The sequence below is a fragment of the Numida meleagris genome, chromosome 11 (assembly GCF_002078875.1).
Source record: "Numida meleagris isolate 19003 breed g44 Domestic line chromosome 11, NumMel1.0, whole genome shotgun sequence".
Lineage (NCBI taxonomy): Eukaryota > Metazoa > Chordata > Aves > Galliformes > Numididae > Numida > Numida meleagris.
Genome location: NC_034419.1, coordinates 6,371,320 through 6,386,257, shown reverse-complemented (window position 1 = coordinate 6,386,257; position 14,938 = coordinate 6,371,320). Strand labels below are relative to the sequence as shown.

The following is a 14,938-nucleotide window of genomic DNA, read 5'->3' as shown; positions in this document are numbered from 1 at the left end:
CATGTCCTATCCTACTTGTGTCCCCTCCACTTTTAAGACATGTATTTTTCAGGCTGTTGTTCTGGTGGATCAAGGCCTTTTTTCATTTTTTTTAAAAAAGGGCAGCAAATCAAAAATCACTATTGGGAATGAAAGGTCATCACAGAGCTTTTAATTTGGAGTCCAACCAAACAGACGTGGTATTTAATCCATCTTTCCTCGGAACAGCAGCCAACATATAAAAGCTATAATAAGACAATGATCAGTTACATCCTCTTTGCCGTCTAACTGAACGTCCTCTGAGCTAACGCTTAAAGGCTGGCGATGCCTTTTTATAAATGCGGTTTTTCTTTTGCTGGAGAGCAATAAGTTAGATGCCTCAGCTTTCAGGTGATGACAGCAGTCGTCCAACAACTGCATGGTGCCAGACACCTGGCTCTGCCTTGCGGCTCCTGTTTGTTTCTCTCACTGGGGTCTGAGCTGCCCCTTGCTCGGGTGCCTGGCTGGCTGTGCTGCTGTGTGGGGTGGTCAGATCATTGATCAGTGATGCTCTGCTGAATCTCAGCTGTGGTAGCAATTTATAGGGAGCTGGATTCAAGGCTGTCCTGGCTTAACTTGCTCTGCTTCCTCCCTTTATTTGCAGCTGGAGGTTCCCAAATCCATTCCTCCATGTGAGGGTCTGTTGTAAAGCACAATTCACTGGGCTCACAGAGAATGTTGATGCGTGTTATCTGAATTCTGTAAAGACATATAGCTGTAACTTCCTCCAAGTCTTGTTTCAATCCAGTTAATTTGAACAGAGCTTAAGGAATGGTTTCTTCTGAATCTAGGTGTATGTCTGTTTTTTTTTAGAGATCATGTTTTCTCTTTATATTTTTTCCGTGAAAAACATTTCAGTGCTTCTGTTGAAATGTTTCAGAATTCCTTTCTCATTCACCTGCGGATGTAATTGTGTGAGGAAATCTTTCCTCGCTTTACCTGTAATAAGTAATATGTCTCAAATCCAGCTTAGAATAAAGAGGACAGCATGCTCAATAGCACTTGGCTGTGCTGTACAATGCTCTCCAGCTCATTACAAGTTTTCAATGTGAAGTCAAAAATTTGGAAAATTTCAAGTAGATTTTTCTGTGATGGAAGAACAACAACATTTATGAATTGTTGCACTTGGAGGTGTCAGCTTAGAGGGAATTTATTCAGGTATCCTTTTTATCATCAGAAATGGAGCTCTGTCAGATGAGGCTGAGCACTGTACATGCAGCAACTGGAAAGTGGTCTGAGCACCACAGGCATGTATGGCCCTGTGTTGTGTAAGGGAGCCCAGAGGAAACCCACTTTGAAATAATATTCTCACTATTTAGTGGAACCAGTGATAACCTCATAACCAAAAGCATGACAGGCTTTCAAAACAAAGCTCAAAGAAAGATGGGGTTTTAGCAGGTGCTGTGCTAGTCTGCGTCCCCAGGACACAAAGCTTTCTGGCAGCAGTACCTGAACTCCCATTGGATCCTACAGAAATAAGGTGCAAATTGCTGAGTGGGGTCTGATGGAGGGGTTCCTATAGGTACCTTTGCAGCATTGACTGGAACATGAAGCGGTGACACCTCTCCGTGTTTCCTAGTGCTGCTCTGTCCGGGGAGGAAGAAGGCGAAGCGAGGGTGAATGTCAGAAGGAGCTAAAGCTGAAAACATGGCAGGGAGAAGATTTTGCATGGGTTTGAGCCACATTAACTACAATTCAGAAACAGGCTTCAAAAATAGATCTGCAGATAAGTGCTGTTGGCATCCTGACTGTGAAGGCAGTTAACAAAACCTGGTGAGGGGAAGTGGTCTGGCTTCTCCCCTCAGGTGCTCTCGGAGCAGATAACAAAGAGCTCATTGAGTTGGGTGTTGCAGGAGCCAGGCCAGGCCCTCGCTGCTGGGCCCTCTCACAGGTCAGATTGCCATGGGGACCTCTCCCCCTACAGGGATTGTTTCTTGGTGGGCAGACTCTGACGACGCAGCTACATGCGGCATTTAAGCAAGATGATGATTCACAAGAGTGAGTTCCTAATGTTCCTTCCTCTCAGAATTGCTGTGAATGTGCATTGGAAAACATGGTTAGAGCTGATAGTGGAGGAATTTGTCCATACGCAGAGGTACAGTTATGTAACATGGATATAGAGGGCAACAGCTGCCACTGTCTGCTAGCGAATTGCAGCACAGCTGAAGTGCAGCTGCTTGGGGAGCTGAGGGCAGGGGGTGGTACACAGCGGTGATCTGGGGAGGGGGAGTGAGCCTGCCCAGTTGGTGTGAGTGTGAGCACAGCCACTAGAAGGGAAGGAGCCTGGTGATGACAAGCAGCGCAATCCTCTCTGAAGTATTGTTTCAGGAGAGCATCTAATTGGGATGTGTGAGCCTCTTCGAACCTTTCTGAAATCTGCTTCTGTTGAAAGATTGATATCCCAAGTACTGCAAAGCCTGTAGGCTTGTCTGGGTTTTTCCTCTAGTTGGGGTGCCCTGTCACATGGTTCTAACACTGAGATACCCTAAAGCTTTTGCAGAAAACAAATTGGAGCAGTATTGTGTTTCAGGTCTCATAGGTAAACTAAATTAACAGCTCAACACTTGAACCTCAGAGGGCTGCTGACCAATGAAATGCTGTCTGTTATCAAACGTTAACTGAGAATCTGTGAAATGACCATAGAATCTCTGCTCTCCCCAAAAGAGGGGATGTACTTCAGCAGTGGAGTTGTGAACCGTCGACTCTGGTTTCAGCTGATGTTCCTCTATTTTCCAGTCACAATATACAGAGTGCTGGATGACTCCATTAGGTAGGCCTGGATGCTGTGTGTGCATCTCACTTGGGGAGAGATATGGGCTAATTGGATTGCAGGCCGAGAGCTGCAGTGTGCAGCTGGCTGTGAGAGATGGAGAAGTAAGTTGGTCATGGCTTGGGGTGCTGCGGGGAGGGAGACAACTGACATTAGATATTATTCTTCAAATATCACTAAGGAAAATCACCAAAGCCTGCGCTCAGACTCTGCTGAATAAGTGATTCTTCATGCTTACTGTGTTGAAGAAAATAATTAAGGGGTGTAAATTGAAACTAGGGAGATGTAGGTTGGGTGAAAGAGAACTTTCCAACTTAGAGCATTTAAGTATTGACAAATACTGCCTAAGGAGGTTCACTGGAGCTGCTGTACAGGTCTGTCAGGAATCATTTAGGAACCATTGCTCCTGTCTTAAGTCTGATTCGTTTATAGCCAATGCCATAGCATAGAATATATTCAATATTATGTTTGCATCCATATTGATTTGATGGGACCTGTGAGCACTGTTATTTCAGTCAACACATGTTTTATGTAAGTTTGGTTTAGTTTGGTAAGGGGCCAACGTAAATTGAACAGTCATAAGTCATCTTTAAATCGAGCTGCTGGCAAATTATGTTTGCATTAATTAAAATAAGAGTGTGTTGAACTGGTTTCAGACAGTGCAAGGGTTATGGTGCAACTTCAAATAAAAGCCAAGCCAACAAAAATCGTGCTCGTTTCACATCCAGATGGATAAAGTACATGAGGAGCAGTGACTTGTCTGAGTGCAGACTACTGCAGCTGTGGTTGCTGTCTTCAAGAAGGAAAAACATGTTGTGCAGGACTACTAGAGGGACTACGTGAAAGATAACTGCTTATAAAGGGAGGCTAGACCCTAGCCTGCTTAGCCTGGCAAGCTGAAAACCCAAGCCAGGGGTGGGCTGCAGAAGGAGAATACTCAATGGAAGGAAGGCTGAAGGATGAAACTGGCTCAAGAAGCAGTGTATCTAAGCTGGCCATGAATAAGCAGAATGCAGAGGAGGAATAGAGTTTTAACATGACTTTGCTTTAGGAAAGGCATGACAAAAATTCTGATTGTTCTAAGATGACAGTTTCTGAATTGTTGAACAAGATTATATGACGTGTCCTGGAATTGACCTTGGAGCCTTGCTGTCAGAGTTTTCGGGTTTCATCCAGCACCTGCAACACCATAGCATAAAGTGGAAAATTTGGATACAAGAATGTGGGAATGAAATGTTAATTAGCAAATCCCTTTTTTTTTTTTTTTTGTAGTTTTAACTCTGAAGGTAGTCAGGCTTACAACTGCAGGAATCAACATACCTGTGAAAACAGAGAGATTTTTGTTTTCCTGACAGTGCTTCCTCTTTAAAAACAGGAAGGAAGGCTCTCATTCTGTTTGTGAGCCATGATGCTTCTCAGCTGATGCATTTACATTTTTGCTTATAAACTTGATCTGCGTGTGTTCTTGGCAGTAGCTGGAGGCTCAGAGTCAGAAAACTAACCAAAATGATGGCAGTGGAACCTTGAACTTGAGCGCTCAGATGAATTGATGTAACCTGATGGCTACTTGTCTAGTACAGAACACATGAAATCTATTTTTAAGCAAAACAGTGGTCTGGGCAAACCCGCCGTCCGACTTTCACAGCCGGCAGCGGTGACGGGGGTTCCTTGGAGCGGCCACTCTCAGAGCAGGGAGCCGGCAGCGCTGCACGGCGGCTGACCTTGTGGAAGTGGTGGGAATGTTCTCTGTAGGTTTTGCCACTTCCTGCTAGCTTCCTGATTTTTATTTTAAATAGCCTACTTGTGTTGTTTTTTACTTTTTTTTTTTTTTTAATTTAAGCGTCAAGATTGGGGGAATGGTCTCAAGTTGTGCCAGGGTAGATTTAGGCTGGACATTAGAAAACACTGCTTTTCTGAAAGAGTGGTCAGGCACTGGAATGGGCTGCCCAGGGAGGTGGTGGAGTCACCGTCCCTGGAGGTGTTCAAGAAACGTTTAGATATAGCGTTGAGAGACACGGTTTAGTGGGGTTATTGGTGGTAGGTGGATGGTTGGACTGGATGATCTTGTAGGTCTTTTCCAACCTAGCTAATTCTATGATTCTATGATTAGGGGGAAATTTTCAATCTGCCTGATATATTTTTGAAAGGGTGACTGTGCATCTTACAGAGGGCCTGCAGAATGAATGTGCCTTTTCTTGGTACCTTCTTGAAACATTTGAGCATTTTCCAAGGTGGCTGTCTGCAAGCTCCAGTCTTGCTGAGGATGGTGTACCAAGCAGCAGTGTGCTCAGGGCATCCTGAACACGTACAGCTGGTGTCTGTACTTTCAGAATATACATGATGGCTTTTGGTAGTAGTTGAGAAAAACACACGCTTGATGTCAAAAGAAATGAAGTTTTGGCTGAGGCTGAAACACAGAAGCTAACACTTAGGTTTCCACAATGCCTCATCTCGGTGAGTAGGGCATTGCTGACTGGTGTGTGGGTCGTGAAGCAGCCCAGTAAATAGACCAGAGGAAATCACTGGTTATTAACTGAAGGGTGATTGAGAGAGGCAGTAGTAATGACAAGTGACACTAATCCGATTGGTGGCAAATCAGCTCTAAATTGGTTACAAAAGTATCTTTGTGTTGAAGTATCTTTTTGTGAAATAACACTTAATGGGAAAGATTATTGCTGCTTTTACCAGGTGTAATTTTAATGCACAACATTTGTTCTATGAGAACAGAGTGAGTGTTTGCCATTCCTCCTCGCAGTCTTTCTGTCAGCGTTGTATGATCATTCTTTCTTCCAAAGCCTTGACTCAGTGCAAGAATTGAATGGAAATGGTGTTCTTGTTATGTCAAAGGGCTATGTTTGTGGGCCATCTCGCAAATCACACCTGCTTCACTTCTAAATGTTTCCTATGGCAAGAACATCTGTTCAGGAGAATACCACCAATCCCTATGGGCTGATTTTCCATATGCTCCCATTTCAGGATAAAATTAAGCTAGTGGACCTTGACGGTGTTTTCTTAACCAAAAATGAGTCTTTGTGCTCCTGTTAACAGTCATGTGTAGTATTATTTAGTAAAGGCGTGAATCACTTCCACCAGTGCTCTTCTGGAAACTAACTCAGCGTCTATGTGACTCAAACTGTTCTTCCGCACATAAAGGCAGATGGTGTTAAATAAATCAGATAAGCATATGTCCAAGCCAGTGCTGCTTGGCATGCTAACAGGATAATAATTTATAAGATTGGGAGCTCTGACTACAGTTGCCGCTGGGAGGAAGAAAGAAGAGCTCCTTCCTGCAGACCAGTAGTGCTGTCAGGTGCCCAGATTTCCTGGGATGTGCCCCTTTTTGTGTCTGTAAGCTCTGCCTGGTTGGATAAACAGAAGGCTCAGTTTCTAGAGAGAAACTTTCTTGCCTAAAGGGGCAGCCCGAGTCAGCTCAGACTTGCTGTGATTTCTGAAACACCTCTGCATTCTCACTGCATCTGACTCCTCCTGACAAATTCTGATCTATCAGATGTAATTAGCATTTTGATACATTTTGTGGTTCTTGAGTGCCTGAGAAATGTGCACTAATGCACTGTGTGGCATTTATAACAAAGCTTAATTTAGAAATTGTATGAAGGCTCAAAAAATCCCTTACAGCTTTCAGTCAGAGTAAAGCCCACTGATAGAGATCTGTTTGTGTGCTATTTTTTTTTTTTTTGGCTATTTCAAAGTCAACCTTCACTTGCACTGTGATTTTTAGTATTTTTCATATTCTTTTCATGTCTTCCTGAACTTCTGATCATAACTCTTACTCATGCAAATCAGTGTGAGTTGTAACCAAAAGGGAAAGATGCTGTTCCTGAGAGCAGCTGTGGGGACTGAGACTGCAGCATATACTTTGGGCTTGTGCATGGTCAGCTGTGAGTGAGTGCATAGCCTTAGACCTTAATGTGATGATGGGTTTTGAAGACAGCCCTGTCCTCTTATATAAGCTCTGAAGATATCTTCATGCCTTATTTGTGTTTTTTATCATGGTGTCTTACCTGAATTTATTATGCAGTTATTCGTCTAGGTACACTGATTTAAAAAAGACAACAGTGCCCAAGGGAAATGGTTTGGTTGAAGTGAGACAATTTGTTGAAGCAGGTGTAAGTCTTGATACCTAATAAATTTTCAGAACTCCAAATACAGACAAAACCACCACTCCAGACTGCAGTAGAGTAGCAGACAGAGGTAATGACCCAGTGGGTTTCAACTGAGAGAGCTGATCTGTGAAGCTGGGAAATAGTTTTTCTGTCCATCCTCCTCTCCCTCTCCTCTCTTCTTCAAACTTTGTTTTAGGATCTGTTTGACGTAGGACAGTGGAAGAGCAGTGTGCAGCAGGCATGATTTGATGATCTGGGGGTGTGTAAGCCCCCACTTGCTGCTAGCCCAAGGAGGAGCTGCGCAGGCTGGCAGCCAGCTCTATTTGCTCTTTTTGGCACCAGGTTGGCAGTGGCAGAAGAGCAGGGAGTGGAATTGCTGTTAGGTGTGATGAAAAGGGTATTTTGGGAGGGCTTAGGAAGAAGGTCTGCCTCTTCTTTCCCAAGAGGAGGCAGGTGGCATGGCTGTACTGGGTCGTTGCACTCTAGGGAAGCAGCACTGTGAATTCTCCTCAGCAGAGTGAGCTGCCTCTTTCTCACGAGCTTGCAATAAATGACCCCTACCTGAAGCGTAAGTCAGAGAGGAGGACCTGAAAACAGAACCCCATTTGATTAGTGTGAATGGCTAAAGAACAGGTGTATCCTTTTGCTGCTAGGTACAAATAACAAATGCTTGCACCTTGCAAGTGTCCTGCTGAGCCACCTGTGGGTAATGCGAGCAGTGGGTGTACGGGTCACTGGCAGGTCTGTGTCAGAGACAAGTTGGCCAGTTATTGGGCAGGAATGGTGGCAAGGCCTTTCTGACCACTCTAGTGATCACTTGAAGCTAACTTGAAGTTATTCATCCTATCTCAGTCTGTTGTGACTTGCATGAATTCAAGTTTTGCTAAAATCTCTATAGAAAACAGATAAAGAAAAACTATTAAAAAACAGTTTAAATGTAAAGCTGGATTTTAATAAATACTACGTTTTAGAGGTGTGAAGATATTAAAATTGAGAGTCATGAATGCACATGCGGAAGTGCAGAAACCTATTGTTAGCCTTGTTTCACAGGGGAGATGTGGTTTCTGTTCAGAAGTCCCAAGCATAAGCATTTGATGTGAAACATATTCCTACTGGTTTCATTGGTTTCTCAAGAAAACTCCTTTGAAAGGACTGTTGGTGATAATTCCTCATCCTTGGACCAAGCCTCATGTGACTGCGTCCCTAAACACTTGCAAGCCGCTCTTGCCGAGAGCATGGAGCCCTGCAGTGTGATGCTGCGAGGTGAGCACTGGGGGAAGGTGGGTGCCTGATAGGCAGGCGGTGTTGTATGGGAAGAGTGATCTGACTGAAACAGAAATCAAAGGTAAATAGGATAATTTGAGGGTGTTTGGTTTGCTTTTAGTTTCAGTAAGCCTTGAACATCTCCCTGCAAGGCTGTATCCTGTGACACTTTGTCCCTGGGCAGTTGCTAGTATGTCTACCGATGTGGTTAAATACTGCATTCTTCTCTTTGTTCTTTTTCTGTCTACTCTGTGGACATCTGTGCTTTCATTTTTCTGTATGAGTACCATTTTCCCCGTGACTGAACAATAACTTGTTGACCAGTGAAACTCCTCTGTGTACTCACCTGTCACTTATGCTGGTGACTGTGGGAAACAGAATTACAGGATTTGCGTTCTTTACGGTGAGTGTCCATTACTACTGCTGATTAAAATAAGTCTTACTTGAATTGCTGGTTCTCCATCACTAGTAATTAAGCTGTTGTTTCATACTAGGAAAAAGCTTTCATGCTGTGCAAGCCACAGGGACTTCAGAGAGACCAGCACTTTCAGTCTTAAAAGGGCATATTGATTGGTCTTATTAATAGGAAAATCTCTAAGGAGAGATGAAATACTTGAATTTTGGAAAGTTTAAAGAATATTTATGGTGCATTTTTAAACTGCGTGAACACTACGCAGATTTCCTAGGTAATTTATCCTAACTTCTAGTAAACTTTTTCACTGGTTTTTATTTTTAACATGTGCTGAGCAGAGAGGTTTATATTTGGGGGAAAATAGTCCTTATAACACCTTAGTGAAAGTGTTTAGCATTAATATTATTCATCTGTTGAATACACAACCATTTTGTTTAATGTGTGTTGAACCAAATGGTTCTTCAATCCTAAATTTTGCAGGCATCACAATTTGTCTTAAAAAAAAAAAAAGGTCCGTGCAGTGTTATTCAAATTAATGTAACATTGTCTTTTTCTTTGGTTGTTTCATTCCAAGAGATTTTCATCTTTTTATTTGCTTTAATTAATAGTGGAGAGCAAGTACTTCCATTGGATTAGTTCTCCAGGGCTGGATTCTTCTCTTCTGTAGTGCTTTGCACTTGAAGTCAAGCACTTGCCAAACCAAAAGGAGTTTTCTGATAGCTTTCTGATGTCTTTGAAACAAGCTTATCTAAGGCAGGTAGTGCTGCTACCTTGGTGTAAGAAGTCAGTAGAAGTATGGAAAGGAAATGTAAATATTTCCTTTTAATGAGAATAAATATTTTATTAAATACTACTATTTAGTGTGATCAAGCATCTTGCCTGTTGTAATATTAAAAAATAAATTATTGCCTCAGAGAACAGATTGGTTTGGATGTTTTGATTTGCTAGTTATGTTTGTTATTGGGTTTTAGAAATGTTGGAAATAATATGCAATTAATCATGCTTAAGGTTTTTTTGACAACTACTGTTCCTTTAACAAGAATATCTTCTATCTGCTCTACTCATGAAATCTGAGATTGAAGACCAAGCTACGAGGCCATCACTTTTCTTTCCATAACTTGATTTTTCCCATTTAAAAGTATTTAAAGTATACTGTTCTTGAAATCTTTAATAAAATAATATTATATATTTTGTCCTCAATTTTCTGATTGATTCTGACTTTCTCCAGAGTCTCTGAATGTCTCATGCCATTTGTTAAATCCAGTACATCAGACATTCCTTGCATTATATTCTAAAATACATACTTTCACAGTCTTCAAATTTTTAGTGAACTAAACAGTTCACTTCAAGAGATCTGAACTCACCGAGCTTTAAGAAACCTATCTATGCCCACCAATTGTGAATGTGCCAGTGCAGGATATAGACAAATAAATGTTGTTTTTTTTTTTTTTTTTTTTTGTTTTAGGGTTCTTTTGCTTGCCCAATTTTCTAGCTGTCATGATTGGCTGCAAGAGCTCCCATCATTTAGCACAGCTCAAATTTGTTGAGACTTGGTGCTGCTGACTTCATGTTTTCATGTGTCTTGTCTAGCCAAGATTTGAGTGCTCTTGATCGTGTTTGATAACCAGCATTCGAATTAGTATTCCAGGACTTTGGCCAAGAGCAACTGATTGTAGTGTGGTTTCAGAGGTTTCAAGTCAGAAAGTAGCTCTGCGATCATCTCGTCAGATCTCCTGTGGTCCTTGGTTCATACGTGTTTTAGATCAGATTAATCTCTCATTCAAGGGCAGGCCTGCTGAGTGAAGCGAAGCATGTTGCTTAGGAAAACACCCAGCCCTGAGGTACGGGCAGCAGTAGTGGAGGCTGCTGGCCACCTCACTGTGGTTCACTGTGCTTTAAGGAAAGAGTAAGTGTGCTTTTGTGCTTATGGGAATGTCAGCTTGCAGAATATCCCTGCGTTTGGTAGAAGAGTTTTCCCACACTGAACTTCGTTTTGTTTACAGACTGTCATCAGATAATTCCTTTCCATCTCTGACACATTGTGCAGATTGAGTTCCTTGGAGCCACAGTCAGTGTAGCCCAGTTCTGTAGTGGTGTTCACGGCCCATCCTTATCTAGACCCACGTTAAGGTGCGTACTGAAGAGCATGCTCTGCAATGGAGATGCTCTTCACAGCAGGAAAACGCAAAGACCCTTCTTGCTCTGTGCTCCTACTTGAGCCTCTCGTTCCTGTTGCCCAGTGGCCATGCTGGCTGGTGGTGCTGCCGTGTCCCTGTTCCAGCAGTGCCAGACTGGTTATCCTGCTCGTGGCTGCCTCTGCAGCCTGCGGCCCGAGTTACACAACCCAGGATCAGTGGAGCATTGGCAGTGCTTGTGCCCAGCTTATGCAAGCATCTGAGTCTCTTTGTGACCTCTCATTTTTATGCTTTAGCATTCTAATTCTTTTCAAGGTGTAAAGTGTATTAGTAACTGTGCTTTTTCCCACAGTTTATTATAAAAATACAAATCACTTAATTATAAAAAGTTCTAGGCCCTGCAGAACCTCCTGAATGTCATCAAGGGTGAGCGATTTTTATATGTGTAATTTATATTCTGAACAATTACCTAATTTTTAAACAACTTATGTAAATGGATATTTTCTGTATCATTTTTTTTATTTAATGAGAAGTAAATGTGTTAAAGACATCTGAGTTTATTATGTCAATGCTATTATCTTTATCAGCACAAACATATAATCTCATTGGAAAGTAGCCAGGATCTGTTTCTCATAAAACTATGCTGATGTTACTCTTTCATGCTTTGCTGTTGAAGAGATGTGAAGTTGAATTTTTAGCTGTTAGTATGTTTTAGCTGACGGGCCAGTATTATTCTTTTGGGCAAGAGTATAGAATGTCATGCTTTGCAGAAGGGCCTGCAAAAAAGAAAAAAAATATTTGGTTATTAATGTGATGCTTTCAGTTTAGTTCTTAACCACTGTGGCAGACTTTGATTAATATATCCTGGCCAGAAGCGCGGCATTTGCCTTTGAGTGTTTTCTAACAGGTTGTCAAGTAGTGTTAGGAATGCAGGAAAAGTGACAGCTCTCCTTAGCATTTAAAAATTTTCCCAAGATGTTTCCAAACACCACATAAATGATTGTCTGAGTGTTTGGGAGTAGAGGTACCCCTGTCTGCAAAGTGCCTATCTCCCAGTGAAAGGTACCTCCTGATGGTGAGAGTGGCCTCCTGATGGCCTCTGCTCTGCGGGCAGGTTGGGTAGGCAGCAACTAGTGAGAAAAAGATTTTAGCTCCACATTTGTGTGATTTGAGGCAGTTTTTGTGAGAAGAACAACTGAACATAAGGTGTATTCATCACTGCGTAGGATTAAAGATTTGGAGAACTTGTGAATGCTTCTCTGACCTCCTACAACCAAATGTTGAACATTTTTCAGTCCAGCCGTCTGCTTTGGTGAGGAGTTTTGGGCTGTGTTTTTCTGCTAATTCGAAAATTTTTGAGTTAGTAATAACAAAAAAAAAAAAAAAAAAGTTACTGAGGATTAGTTGTACTCAGTCTGCGATTATAGACCAAGCCTGAAGGCCTCCTTGGTGAGCGTCTTCTAAGGTTGATGCAAAAGCCTAAACCTGTGCCTTGTGAGTACAGCACAGTTTAAAGACTTAAGTTTGGAGGTAGAAAATACATGTTCCCACTTAACAATACTCCATTCTAAATAGGTTAAATGTGTTTCCTCTTAATGCATTTCTGATTAGATGCAAGTTCTAAAGATAGTGGTTTATCTTAAGGGACTTTTCTAAATTAGCGTAGTAAAAACTAAGTATTGAAAACATTTAGAACTTTATATAAAAGTCATTATATAGATGTCACCTTCTCCAGGTGTCAGTAAATAGAAGTGAATGTGTTTTAGCTCATTCTTACCTTTGCTACTAATGCAAAGGATATTTTAACTATTTACAAAATATCTTAATGAAGCTGCAAACCCATGAGAATGTTTCTGTGCATAGCAGGTTTACCTTAGAACAAACAACTTGACAAAAGTGAATGTTGCTGGTCTAAACGCCTCCAGCACTGGGAGATCTGTGCTAGGTAGCTGCATTTGGGCTGCTGAGGAAATGGTTTGTTCTTTCTGAATGCTGGTGGCTGTAAGTGAGCGTCGCCCTCTTATTGGGATTGTAAGTAATTCGTAGCAAAGGACATCTCACTTTAAGAATGTGTTTTGCAAACTGAAGTCCCAAACAGATAGATTATAGCAGGATGGGAAATGGTAGCAATAATGGGATGAAATTGAAAGGAAAATGAAATCTGCTGTTAGAAAGGCAGAACTGCATGCTACACGAGAGGCAGCTAAATTATATTTGCCAGGGCAAATCTGAATAAAAATTGACTTATTCTGCTAATTTTTTTTGTGCTGGTTAATTTCACTGGCAAAGTTTATTGTCCAAATGAGCATTGCCATTGGCAAGATGAATGCTAACATGGGATAAATAACAGTTTTTTCTAGGTGTTTGGCAGCTGGCAGCGGCTTGGGCTGGGCCTCTCACAGCCCAAAATGGCGTCGTGTCCTTCAGGAGGGAACATGCCTCTCCTAGCAGGCCCAATAGAAGGCACAGAGTTGTGCATGGAAGAGAGAAACCGGAGGAGGTTTCATGCCCATAAAATAAGCTAATTAGAAAACTGCCTTGAAGTAAGGAGAGAAGCTTGAAGAAAATGCATGGATGGATGTTTATCTGTCATGGGCAGCCTGGCTTCTCTCACCAGGCTGGGGAGATGCCAGCCCTCTGCAGGCAGTGGCATCTCCCTGTTGTTCCCTTTTAGACACCTGAAGACCGTTTCGGGGCAACATCTCTTTCCATTCCTGTTCTGGCAACCCAAGCCAGGAGAGAGTCCCACAGAAGTGTCCCCCTCCAGGGGATGGCTGCAGCCACTGCTGTCTGCCTTTGCGTGGCAGAGCCCAGCACTGGCAGAAGGGTACTTCGTGACCACAGCCGTTAAAATTACACAGCCGTCAGCTGGTGTACCTCCAGCTATTTGCATGATCTTTCTTGGTCTTCCAACCTGCAGCTGGTACTCTTTAAAACTCCTGGAAATGAAAGCAGGAGTCAGGATGGTTTTTCTGTGCTCAGCCCACTATGGGTGAGATGCAGGAATCGAACCACGGGCATGTGGGAGTTTGGCTTCATCGCTTTGAGATGCTGTCTGACAGCATTAGGCATTTTACGTGTCCAAATACAGTGTTTATGGATGACGTGAAGTAAGTGAAGCAAAAGATTCTTTTAAAAGCAGCATGAACTGTTGCATAAACCTTAATGAATGCTAGTTCAGAAGTGAATTCCAGAAAACAGCAAAATATGAAATCTCATGGCAGGTCTGATATGTTCTGTGTTTTTTTCTCTCTTTTTGTTTTGTTTGTTGTATTTTATTTTATTCCAGTGTTCACTGATGAGCAGAGGTTGTATTTTGGTGATCTCGTGTCACAGGATTTATCTGTTGATTATTTTTTACAACCCCCCCCCCCACACACATTTATTTCAGTTTCATTTGAAAAAGTCATTTTGTGAGGCATGTCTGAACTGTTTCTGGTATTTCATCTAGATTTATAAGCCTATGTGGAACCTGTGAAGCACTAGTAATTAAGAGAGTTAATGAAGTGCTGCCTGCAATTAGTTCAAATGCTTGCAACATGAATTTCTCTCTCTTTTTTTTTTTTCCTTCTTGAACCGTAGGTTATCATACCATAGTTGGGATTGGAGGTTTTGATCTGTAAAACAGTCTCTGCCCAAAGTGTTGTGTTTCTTAGTATTTTCGTGACCCTTGAATGCAGCTTTGATTTGAGATGTTGATTCATCTTCCTCCTGCACCTTGCAGGACGAGTTTTTTAACTTCTGAGTTCAGCAGAAGAGGTGAGTTTCATTCTCACTCTGCCATAGGACATGTCCCTTAGCTGTTCATAAAGCAGCAAACTGCACTTTCATCCAGCAGGAAAGGAAGCTCTGCCTTTTTTTACAGAACCATATTTAGCTGTAAAAATTCGAATTGAGCTCCTAATTTTCTGTAGCTTTCTAGCAACAACTAGGGAAAATAAATTTAGTTTCTTGCAACCTTTCCTGTAGGTCCTGCTCACTGAATTGTGAGCATCCTTTTGGGCAAGGACTGCTTTTTGTGCATTTGGAAAATGAGCTTCCACTGGGAAACCTCCCTGTGCTTCACTAATGCAGCTAACAAATAGTAGGCTGTAATTTCACAGAGGGTGACTTAGTGAAGAAAAATGTTGGCTGAAAGCTGATGTGCAATGAAGCTGTAAAAATCTTTCCTGATTCGCAAGTTGTCTAATGGCATCTGTTGTCCGTTTGCAGAAAG

General features: G+C 42.0%; 1 protein-coding gene across 12 annotated transcripts in view; it reads left to right on the top strand.

Moving 5' to 3' along the window:
• The window catches only part of WNK2 (WNK lysine deficient protein kinase 2), a 108,379-nt gene that overhangs the window by 14,819 nt on the left and 78,622 nt on the right, over positions 1-14,938 (top strand). The window contains exon 1 of one of the 12 annotated variants that reach the window (XM_021409385.1): positions 1,924-2,016. The exons of the other annotated variants lie outside the window; for them this stretch is intronic. The gene's annotated coding sequence lies outside the window, so the exon portion shown is untranslated. Of the gene's footprint in view, positions 1-1,923; positions 2,017-14,938 lie in introns of those variants that run through there. 12 annotated transcript variants of the gene reach the window in all.